Here is a 12831-nt window from a genome sequence, read left to right as displayed (position 1 = left end):
AAATTGTGAATTTATGATATGATATTTTTAAAAAATTTAAAAGCTAGTTATATTTTTTTAGAGACTGAATCATCCGGTTCGACCGGTTTTATACCTATATAATGACAGGTCTATTCAACCGAGTTATCCGATTTAATCCGGTTTGGTCGTGCGGTTCGACCAGTGACCCAGTGGTTCGACCGATAAACCAATGACCCAGTATCCTCACCGGTTCGATGACCGGTCCGGTTTTTAAAACACCGCCTATGTCTTTTAACATAGGATCTTGACCAGGTCATTTGAAACAGCAATTGGTTCATAATCGTAGGAAACGTTCCTTTTGTTTTATCTTTCTCGTTTCCTCCATTAGCATAGTGCTATACAGTCCAACAACTTTCGGTGATACTTGATTACAATTTGAAACTTGGCTTACTAATGATGAAGTTTGGATAAAACCAATTTTTAGGACCATGTGCAATTCATTTATTCTGTTTTTGTTAGAATTAACTGAAATTTATTGATGATTTGAATTTAATCACTTAGTTAATTAATTGGTTTAACTAAGTTCTCAATTTGAGACTAACATTTTAGATTTACTTTTTTTTTGTGAGATAACAATTTAGCTTGAGTTTGTGGACTCTATGTATGTTACTAGTTTTTCTCTTATATATTGTTCTTGAGTTGGGTTGTGTTGAAGAACACATTAATTAATTATTGAATTAATTAATTAAAGGCATGTTTTTTTTAGTGGACAATTATTCAATTCAAAATGTGGGATCATGTATAGAAAACAGAATCTAGATAACGACATAAAATCATGGAGAATAGAAAGAAATTACTAAGTTGGGAAAGCACAACATTACCAAATGCACGGGCTAGTTTTATTCATTCATCATATATTTATTTTTTAGTAATTTAATAAGCATTTAAAGCTTTAAAATTAAATAAATGAGATGGTGTGATTTAACAAGCAGAATTTAATTTGACATTAATATCAGTTCAAAACTGAATTAGAATCCAAAACCTTTGATTAATATGGAAGAGAATATTTATCATTCCTGCCGTCTCAACCTTTAGGTCAATAAAGCCCTCCCTTTAAGTTTCAAAATTTTAATTTTTGTAACTAGTATATATATACACACATACTAGAGATAGCATCATTTCTTTGTAATTTTTTTTAATCATACTTAATTGTACTCCGATGTAAGTCACAAATGTCTATTATAGTGCGATGTGTGGATATTTCTTTAATCTCAATATAAATATCATAACATTTTTTAAAATTTCTAAAAGTAGATGATACATCTAGAAAATGTATTTTTATGCTACTGGATTCAATATTAGTAACATCATATGACAAGTTTATGATAATGGGTCTAATATAAAAGAAAAACATCAAGATGTGCATAAAAGATTTTTAGATATTAACTCTAGATCATGTTATACTCCATGTGGTTGTCGTAGTCTAAATATAGTGTTTTGTGATATGGTTAGTTGTTATCCTAAAGCTACATCTTTCTTTCTTTTTTGGAGTGTTACAATGAATATATACAATATTTTCTTCTTCTACTAAGGGATGGAAAATTCTACAAGATTAAATCCCTAGCTTAACTCTTAAATCTATGTCACAAATGTGTTAGGAAAGTCGTATTGAAAGTTTAAAATTCATAAGGTTTCAAACTACACAAATAAGTGATGTTTTATTGAGATTAGGTGAAGTTAATGATGAACTTAAAATAATGAGTGAAACTGGATGTTAAGGAACTTATGAGTTTGAAAATTTTGAGTTTTTGTTAGGCATGGCTATTTAGTATAAGATATTGTTTGTAGTAAATTCAGTTAGTAAAAATTTTCTATCTAAGAATATGCGTATTGATGTTGTTGTAGATCAATTGAAAGGTCAAATTACATTTTTTTGAAAAATATAGGGAACATGATTTTGAAACTACTCCCATTTTTGCTAAAGAAATTGATTTTGAAATGCATATAGAATACTAATTTTTTTGAAAAATGAACTATTCGTAGAAAGAAATAATTTGATGAAAATATTGATAATGAAGTTGTTAAATTTTCTGAGAAATTATTTAAAACATATTACTTTGTATACATGCTAGATAAAGCAATTATTTTATTTTAAAATAGGTTTGAACAATTTAAATTGTATGGTGATATTTTTGGATTTCTTTTTAACATTGAGAAAATAAGGTCTATTAAATAAGGAAAAGTTTAAAGAATAATGTGTTAATCTTGAACGTTCATTAAGACATAATGAGAACTCATACATTGATGGGTTTGATTTATTTACAAAACTAAACATCATAAAAGAAATTATACATGTAAAAAATATACACCACTTGACATAATTATGTAAACAAAAAAAATGCATTATTTCTCAAATGCATATATTAGTTATGGAATAATGGTAATAGTTCATATAAGTGTTGCTTCTACATAACGTAGTTATTAAAAAAAATCCTATCTAAAATCAATAATGTCTCAACGAAGATTAAATGGGTTGACTTTATTATCTATTAAAAAAGAAATTTGACAAGAAATTAATTATGATAATTTAATAAACGATTTTGCATCTCAAAAATCCCAAAAAAAATATTTTTTATTTAAATTATTTATATAAAATAATTAATTTTGTAAAGTCTTAATTCTTAGAGTTTGCTTTAAGTCTCAATTTTGGTTGAGACGACTCTGTTATCATCTCATCAAAATTTATATATATATATATATATATATATATATATATATATATATATATATATATATATATATATATATATATATATATATATATATATATATATATATATATATATATATTGATCCACTTCCACACTTTCCTTCACTTGAACTCTGTGGCTAGGGGCGAGTCCCTCAGCTGAAGGCACCTCCTTAAGTTGGAGGTGAGTCCCTCAGCTGAGAGTGAATCCCACAGCTGAAGGAGACTCCTTCCGTCAGTGGTAAGTCTCTTAGATAGGGATGAGTCATCACCTTATTGCTAGATGTCTCCTTAAGTAACCAGAGTGTCAGCGAGGGATATCAAATATCACTTTAATGATCCTAGAGACGTCAAAATGTTAATCAGTTATGGAAGCTTGAACACTTATTAGGAAAAGAGTGCAGGTGGCATTTAATGCAACTCATGATGATTTTCCTAGGGGAAATCAGCCTAACCCATTTTGCTTACACGTGTCCTCAACGCTAGGGAACCTTTCCACGCCTTGCGACTGTTACTCTACCAAGTAGGTATGTCGCTCGTGCTACTGGTATTCTATAAAAGGTCGTGATATATTTTGAAGGAAAATGTTTTCCCTTTTCTTCCCTTTTGGAGCCCTCATTTTGTTTCCTCATGAAAGCTTTGGATAAGAAACAAAAGGATTATGAGGTTCGATCTTCTCCCTAGGGCATAAACATTGTTATTAATTCTTTTCTTTCATTGAAATCTAATGGCTAGGAAGAAAGTCAAGTATGTTCACGTTCGAGATATTATGTCTCTATACTTAAGTTCTGACATGATCAAGAGGTTTCGCCAAGATATTGTATTTTCTAGTAATGGGCGCGAAGAGGACGTGGTCCTGAAACTCTACTAAAAAATGAAGATAACCAATATTTCAAAGCGGGCGGATCATCAGCTCCTTATTTTTTTAATTTTAGTTGTCATTAATCCATGAGTTAGGGGTTTTTTAATCACTTTTACATCTTTTGAAGCAAACTTTTTGGGGACTATTAACGTTGCCCATTCCCATATCACACCTAATGTATGGAGTATTATTAGGGCTTTCTAGATAATTCGTTGTAACTTGGACGTCCCTCCTACTATCTGGGTGTTCTTTTCCTTGTTTAGCATAAAGATCCTTCCCAACATCGGTTGGATAACTCTGTATGCTCTTTCGAGTAGGCATCTGTTAGAACCCTATGCTGAACCTCATAAGGATTAGAATGATAGGCTCGTGCAGGTCAGAGTGAGAGATACCGTCTTTATAGTGATCACGGGGGCGACAGGCTCCCCTCAATTTCCTTTATCATGGGCACCAGATTCTCAACTTATTAAAGGGATAAATTCCTGCACCCTTTATGGGTGTATATAGGGTCAGTTCAAGGTGCTTCTTAGTGTTGAGGAAGTAACATGGTGGTTGGAGAAAAAGGTTAGATGTAGGCTCATGGTTGTCATTTCTATTTTAAAACAATGACGAGGAAATAGGGGAATATGTTGTTATAACTTCCTATTAATGTTGAGGACTATTGTTGGGTATATAACAAATTCTTGGGGTGTGGGTCCTTCTATACCTTTAAGGACGGGTTGAAGATGGAATGCCAAGTTGTGGGGTCATCCTCCGACTATAAGATAATGATCCCTGTTGTAGAAATGAGAATTTGTATCCAGTATGTGGTATATGACTTCCTCATGTATGAATGACTTTTCACGGGGATGCGAGTCACATTACCATTCATTGATTTTAAGGTTGAAGTCCTTATTCACTTGGGGCTCTCCCTCTCACAACTCCATAAGTCTAGCTGACCCCTGCTACCTTAAGGGTTTGTCTCTTTTAAACAATGTCTAATTTTTTTTTGAAGATTTCTTGGACACCTTTAAGAATTTCAAGGATATATTTTTGTTTGTGGTGACCCTCAATTGTGCTATGACTGAAACACTTTACGAGATCCCAAAAGGGGCATTCATAGATGAGGAGAAGGAGAGAAACTTAGAGGAGGGTAATGACAGTTCTATGTTCACTATCTTTGGTGATTCCTTTCAAACCTTGTGATTTTCGAGAAGGAGGTTTTCGAAGAGGTTGTCGAATATTCTGCTTCCTACACTACAACGAGGAAGGGCTTTAAAAGCGCTTTTTATAGCCTTTAAAAGCGCTTAAAAGCGCTGTGAAAGGTGGCGCTGGCGTAGCTAACAAAAGCGCTTCTGAAAGCGCTCTGGTAGGCCCCCCCTATAAGAGCGCTTTTCTGGAAAAAGCGCTCTTGTAGGCCCCCCTTTAAGAGCGCTTTTCTGGAAAAAGCGCTCTGGTAGGCCCCCCTTTAAGTGCGCTTTTTCCAGAAAAGCGTTGTGATAGGCCCCCTTGTGAGAGTAAAAAATTAAAAAAATACGCAACATACTAAAGCGCTTTTGGAAAAGGGCTCTTATAGGGTGGGCTTTAAGAGCGCTTTTTCTGGAAAAAGCGCTCTGATAGCCCCCCCTATAAGAGCGCTTTTCCAAAAGCGCTTTAGTATGTTGCTTTTTTTTTTTTGTTTTTTTATTAATCTTTGGCAGCGCTTTTACAAAGAAGCGCTTTAGTAGGTGGGCCTTTAAGAGCGCTTTTCAAAAGCGCTTTCGTTGCTAAATGAGGTATTTTAATGTGCAGCCTGTAATTTAATCCTCCCAGTCGACCTGTAATATTTTCGACCTGTAATATGTTTTCAACCTGTAATATTTTCGACCTGTAATTTATTTTCGACGATATTATTTCAGCCATCAGTAAGACAATATATATATACTAATATAATACCATTATAATATCAAAAATTATATATATACATCATTACAACATCAATAATATTATAGTTCAAATCGACACAAATCCTACATGAAAAAGCGCTTAATATAAAATTGACACAAATCTTCTTTGATTTCTTCCAACTTAAGCTTCGGGTACGCAGTAGCACGGAATTCGTCAAGGTACTACAAAACAAAAACATAATATGAATGATATATTTAGTTAAATGTAATAAATTATATGAAATTATCTTAAGTTATAAATTCATACCGTGAGCGGAATCTCTAATTGATTCGCCTGAAGGATTTCTTTCATATACCTCAAAACAAAGTATCCGCAATCGTAACTGTTTCGTTGTTGCGGACACTACATAGAAAAACAAATAAGATTCTATAGTTGTCTTGTTTTATCAAGTAGCATAAATATATTATAAGCAACATTGTGAAAAATAATGTACCTGCACTTGGATCCAAGTAATGTTGTTAGATTTAGTTCGGGATACCTGTGCGTCCCGTTGACTTCGGAACACTTGTATTGATCTAATTAACAAATATATAAAAGCATATGTTTAGATCAATCCCACAAATAAGTAAATATATAAATATACACGAATATATATTTAGAACGATCCCACTTACAAATCAACGATGTCCTTCATGGCCGGATAATTGGTCCATTCACCATTTACCGAATTCAGATAATACACGACTTCCCTTATAGGGTTGATAGCAAGCAGCAACCAGTGTGCTCTATAAATTAAAACAATAGGTTATATGAAAATTTTGCTATACACAAAAGAAACAGAGATTAGATGAACAAAGAATGAGAAACTAACCCTACTGGTCGGGTATTATACGCCCAAAGATGCAGACTTTCTGTATTGTCGGTGGACATGAATCTATCTACTAAGCGCTGTCTAACTGATTCCGGTTCCGAAGCAATTGTCATTCCGCTGCAGTGGGCGGAAGACACGAAACGGAATCTGTTAGACAACGGAGTCCCGCGCAACACTCTGTCATACAACAACTTTAAATAAAAACATAATAAACATTAGATTATTTTCATTGAAATGTGTAAATAAATTATATTGTGGGACTAATTAAATAATATATCGGATGAGTGAATATTACCGGATGTATGAGTGCGTGTTAGTGACGCCTAGTTGATCATGCTTAAAAATCTCCTCCAAGTCATCAATTGTAATAAGTGACTTGAATTCAATACCGAAGACACTTTCATCCATAACGATTTCACGTAAAGCACCATCCTTCAAATCTGACATATCAACCATTGTTGCGAGCGTCGACCGGTACCGAGGCACAAAAGCACCGCCTTTTTTTCCCGCTGGCTTCGGAGGACCAGTGGGTGGTACGGTACGAACTTGCTGCGTCACTTGTTGTGACTCCCGAGCGGATGCCTAAAATGTACCTCTTTTAGTGATGCAACGGACTCCTCCTCCTGTAAAATCCCTTTACCCTTAACTGTGGGTTTTATAGGAGCAGTCTAAAATTAAAATGTAAAAAATAATTAATAAACGGTTTAGAATTGACATTCGAAAACTAAATGATTCATAATCGTTTTCAATATACCTCATCACTAATGGTAATGAGCTCCGAGGGCCATGCAACAAATGATCCTATTGCATCTCGCAGCAATGTCGTCTCTGAGACCATGTCAGGTACCGGTAGCATCGCATCATGATCTACTACAACATCCACCGATACTTTCAGGTGTCCATCCGGGAGCGGTCTATGGTGAAGTAAATCTCCCAAAGTGTTGTGCACTTTTCCCTTGCCAACTAGTCGATAATTCGGTTCCGATAAGTATAGTTGGCAAGATGAAATGCCCTAAACCAATAGTAAATATAAAGTCATTATCATTAATAAAATAGAACAATTTAAAAGGAAAAAAATTATAATTACCTCGGGAAATTTCCTTTGATAGTTGATACTAGCCTTATCACTAGTTTCTTTCACCGATGAAGTGTTGCACTTTTCTCTCATATACACTTCTTTATCTCTTTGCAATTCAGAGACTTGTGCTTGCAATTCCGCCAACTTTTGCAACACTTCTTCATTTGAAGGATTTCTTCTCCTAGGACTCTTGTAAAAAGAGGTTGGAGTCACACCATGACCCTTACCCCTCACCCGACCGGGATACTCAGGAGCATCTAGTGCTCTACTAAGTACGCTCCCCTCACCGGTGGATGCCGATTGCGACAAGGTCTCCTGTAATTCATTTACATTAAAAAATCATTTATATATTAAAAAACATTTGATTTAATTAAAGACACAGTATTATACTTACACATTCAGTAAAAACTCTCTGAACTTCGGGATCGACAGCTTGACTCTTGCCCACACGAGCTTCCCTCCACAACACATGTACAGGAAGTGAGGTTTCCTCACTTTTAGACTCCTCTAACTATGCATTGACACAAATGATAAAATCGTCAAATAAAACACATTTAGTCAATTAATTAAAATGCATTTCTATTTACTTACAAGTTTATCCTCTAAGCGTGCATATCCCATACGCCCTTTTTTGTATGGATACGCGGGTTTGGATGCTCTCGCACTATTCGTGGCACTCCTTTTCCGAAAATCTTCATCTCTTTGATTTACAAACTCAGCCCAATCTTTTTCACCAATGAAGATCTCATACTTTTTTGGCCGTCCCGGTGCCTCTTCAAGAAAGTTTCCATCTTTATCCTTAAGATAGGTGTTTGTCAAAAAGGCTTTCCACCCTCTATATCTTTTGCCGGCCAAACTAAGTATGTAGCGTTTACGATCATCTGGTATCTCAAAAGTCCTCTGCAAAAAAACATACGCATAGTGTGTTAGTATAAGTAATTTAAACAATTTATCGTCAAGATAATAACAACAATTAACCATATATGATATATACCTGAAGCTCGTCCCAAATCGCTTTTTTTTCGCATCCAACTCTTCGCTTTTCAGATTCCATTTAGCTGTGGAGACCGGAATATGCATACGAACAAGTGTACCAATATAGCTGGTCAACTTTGCAAAATTAGGACCAATTGCTTGTTTATCAGAATTCCAATCCAAACGGTATACTAATCCTTGGTCTCTATGTCGAACGATGCCCTTCATAATAGTGATGCCTCATGCAACTTCTTTTGCTTCAGTATCAGGTGGAGCATTTGTATCCGTGGCATCTCTTTCTTGAGCATCTCTTTCTTGTGAGTTTTCTTGTGAGTTTTCAGGTGGAGCATCTCTATCCGGAGCCATTTAACCTGTATCAAACAAACTAAAGCACATTAGTACACTATTAATAAGCTAACAATCTATACAAGTAAAATGGAAGTCAAATCATGCATGTACAAGTGTATCGGAAACGAAATCGGTACAAATCAAAATAAGCGTCAAAAAAGAAAGTTGTCGGAATTGAACGAAATTTACATGGCTATGGTAAAACGTCCCCACGGACTCAAAAATAAAGTCGGTTTTCCGAAATTCATACCCTAAGCCCGACTTTTGATTACGGGCAGAAGCAAAACCGACAAAAAAAACAGTCCTGAAATGTAAAGATAAGTGCATGAGCAGCTCCGGAATCGTCAAAATAGTATAGTTACATGTAAAGAAGTCGACAAACGGATACATGGTTCAAAAGTTATGTACAAAACGAGAATATGCACCAAAATTGAATAAGTACTATACTATTGATTAAAACAATCGGTACAAATTGAATAAAACAAATTAGTCGGAATATGTATACTATTACCTTTATCACTAACGTCTCTTTCTTTTCTTGGTAGAATTGTGTTCTACGCGTCTCTTAACAACGCGGACGGTTGGATTGATCCAAATACCCTCATTATGATCATTTCTAGTACAAGATTCATTCTCATTTTGATCGTTTCTTGTACAAGATTCAATGCCAACACCAATATCACCTTGATCTTCAATGTTTTCATCAACTATTTTGTTAGATAAAAGCACTATAGACCATTTCGTACTTGTCGGATCATTGACATAGAACACTTGTTTAGCTTGAGAGGCTAGAATGAAAGGCTCATCTTTGTACCCTACCCTATTGAGATCCACTTGCAAAAATCCTGACTTATCCATTCGTATGCCACTATTATTTTCAACCCACTTGCAACCAAATACAGGAATCTGAAACTTCGCGTAATCAAACACCAAAATGCGCTCGATAACCCCAAAATATGACAAATTTGCAAATTTCGGATTTAAGTCATTCGCACTTGATATGTGCATTGCTTCAGCTACCAAGGTAACACCACTATTTTGCATAGTACTTTTATCATCCTGTTCTTTGGTATAAAATGTGTATCCATTAATAGCGTATGCGCTATAAGAAAGCACAATTACAGTTGGACCATAGGCTAAACATCTCAACCTTTCTGTTACTGAAGCAGGATCTGAACGATACTTTGAATAAATATGATCCTAAACCACGGTATGAAACTTCGATTGTGCTCTCGTACTATCCAGTTCTCATTTCTATTTGGATTTAAATCTCGGAGAACAACCTTGTGCATTTCAACATACGGCTCAACCTCAATCTCATTGTGCAGAACATACAAGTGCGCTTGATCCCGTTCGACCATTGATACTGTCACAACTTTATTTCCAATTACCCTCTTTCCTTCTTTTTTTTCGACAATATGAGATTTGGGGAGTCCAATTGATTGAACATTTGACAGATATTCAGTACAAAACTCAACCGCTTCTTCAACAACGTATCGTTCGGCAATACAACCCTCCGGTCGACTTCTGTTTTTCACGTACCCTTTTAATATTTTCATATAACGTTCAGCAGGGTACATCCATCTCATATAAGCTGGTCCGCACAATTGTGTCTCTTTCACAAGATGAACGACTAGATGAACCATTATGTCAAAAAACGAGGGAGGAAAATACATTTCAAGATCACATAAAGTAACAACTATCTCTTTTTGCAATGTTGGTAAGATCGCGGGATCGACCACCTTACTGCAAATTGACCTGAAGAAGAAACACAGCTTAGTTATTGCGCTTCTTACTTTTTCTGGCAGAATAGAACGTATACCTATTGGTAAAAAATGTTCCATTATAACATGACAATCATGCGTCTTCAAACTCTTTAACTTGAGGTCTTTCATGGACACAAGTCTTCTAATATCTGAAGAGTAGCCTTCTGGAACTTTAACTTCACTGAGGAACTTACACAATGTTTTCTTCTCCTTTCTAGATAGAGTGTAAACAGCAGGTGGCAGATATGTTCGTCTTCCTTTCGTCACGGGTCCCAATTCAGTTCTCATCCCCATGTTTACCATGTCCTTCCTTATGTTAAGGCCATCCTTAGACTTTCTTGTATATTGAGTAACGTACCTATGACGCTGTCAAATACATTTTTTTCAATATGCATAACATCCAGGAAATGTCTTACGTACAACGACTTCCAATATGGAAGTTCAAAAAAAATGGACTTCTTCTTCCACCCACCCTTGACAAGTGAATGTGCAAAAGGCTTGCCAAACTGAGTGCTCACATCTTTCACCTTTTCAAAAATTTGATCACCTGACAAAAAAGGCGGGGCTGTACCATGTTCGGCCTTTCCGTTGAATGCTTTTCTCCACCCACGGTAGTGATGATTAGAATTTAAGAATCTACGATGGCCGAGAAAGACATTCTTCTGACAAAGCTCCAATCGTGTCGTATCGGTTTCATCTTCACAAACGGGACACGCCTTTTGACCTTTATTGCTATACCCGGATAGATTTCCGTATGCTGGAAAATCATTAATTATTCCAAACAACATCGCCCTCAAGTTGAAACTTTCCTTCCTATACCCATCGTAAACCTCCACACCGTTGTCCCACAAAAACTTTAAATCTTCGATTAACGGTGCCAAGTATACGTCTATGTCATTCCCTGGTTGTTTAGGCCCAGAAATTAGCATAGATAACATCATGTACTTACGCTTCATACATAGCCACGGAGGTAGGTTATAGATCATAAGAATCACAGGCCATGTGCTATGCGAGATACTTTGAATACCATGCGGGTTCATTCCATCAGTAGACAATGACAACCGAAGGTTTCTTGCTTCTTTTCCAAATTCAGGATAATCAGTATCAACTTTCATCCATTGTGGTGAGTCTGCCGGATGTCGCAACTTTCCATCAATAATTCTTTCATCTGCATGCCAAGTCAAGTGTCTTGAATCGGTCTCACTACGATACATGCGTCTAAATCTCGGAATTATAGGAAAATACCATAAGAATTTAGCAGGAGACAACTTTTTCTTATATCGAGGGGCACCACATTTAGGACACTCATTCAACGCTGCATACTCGTTTCGAAACAAAACGCAATCGTTTGGACATGCATGTATCTTATCATAGCTCATGCCAATAGAGGACAACATCTTTTTGGCTTCATACGTTCGATTGGGAAGAACATTATCCTCTGGTAGCATATCTTTCATAAGGGCTAATAACTCTGTGAAACTTTTATCCGACCATCCATTGTCCGCCTTTAAGTTGTACAACTTTAACACCGCAGACAATCTTGTGAATTTTGAACAACCATCATACAACGGTTTCTCTGCATCGCTTACCAACCTCTCAAACATTTTGGGACAATCCGCAAGATCTTCTTCAAGCGCTTCTGCAATCTCTTCGACTCGATCGCAATCGTATGTGTCTGTTCAATCGTCGTTTGAAGCATACTTCCTATTACACCTCGACTCAGCATTCCCGTTACTTTTCTCACCATGCATTGTCCAACATGTATAACTTCTATCAATTCCAAACCGTAGTAAATGGGATCCCAACTGTTCCTCGTCAACCTTACCCCCATAACAGCAACCCAAGCAAGGACACGGCATTCGAAGCGGGTCTTCGGAGTGCTTAACCGCAAACTCAACGAATTCCCATACCCCTTTCTCGTACTGTTTCGACAATCGGTTTGAATTCATCCATGTCTTATCCATGTCTTAATTAAGCTAAACAAATGCTTCTTGGTTTCTCTATCAGGTACTAAGGAATTCTGTCAAGATAATAAATAGCTATCATCATAATAGAATACCTAATCAGAATACCCGATTTCTTAAAGAAGACATTACCTTATTTCAAGGTAATATAAGTCCACAAACCAAAAAACTGGTTGAAAATGAAATCACTAGTAAAAATTTGAAAGAGAATAATGTAAAATTTGAAAGAGAATAATGTGAATGTTTCCCATCTCATTTCATTTCAGAAATAAATATAGATATTTCCTTCTTATCTCTTAAAGTCAATTTAATATATGAGCATGTTTTAATATAGTTCAATCCATTTCAAAACTTGTAGAATTCCATAAACCAAGTTGCAATAAAGTAGAGA

The sequence above is a fragment of the Vicia villosa genome, unplaced genomic scaffold (assembly GCF_029867415.1).
Source record: "Vicia villosa cultivar HV-30 ecotype Madison, WI unplaced genomic scaffold, Vvil1.0 ctg.001758F_1_1, whole genome shotgun sequence".
Classification (NCBI taxonomy): domain Eukaryota; kingdom Viridiplantae; phylum Streptophyta; class Magnoliopsida; order Fabales; family Fabaceae; genus Vicia; species Vicia villosa.
The sequence above is the reverse complement of the archived record's forward strand: the minus strand, read 5'-3'. Positions refer to the sequence as shown.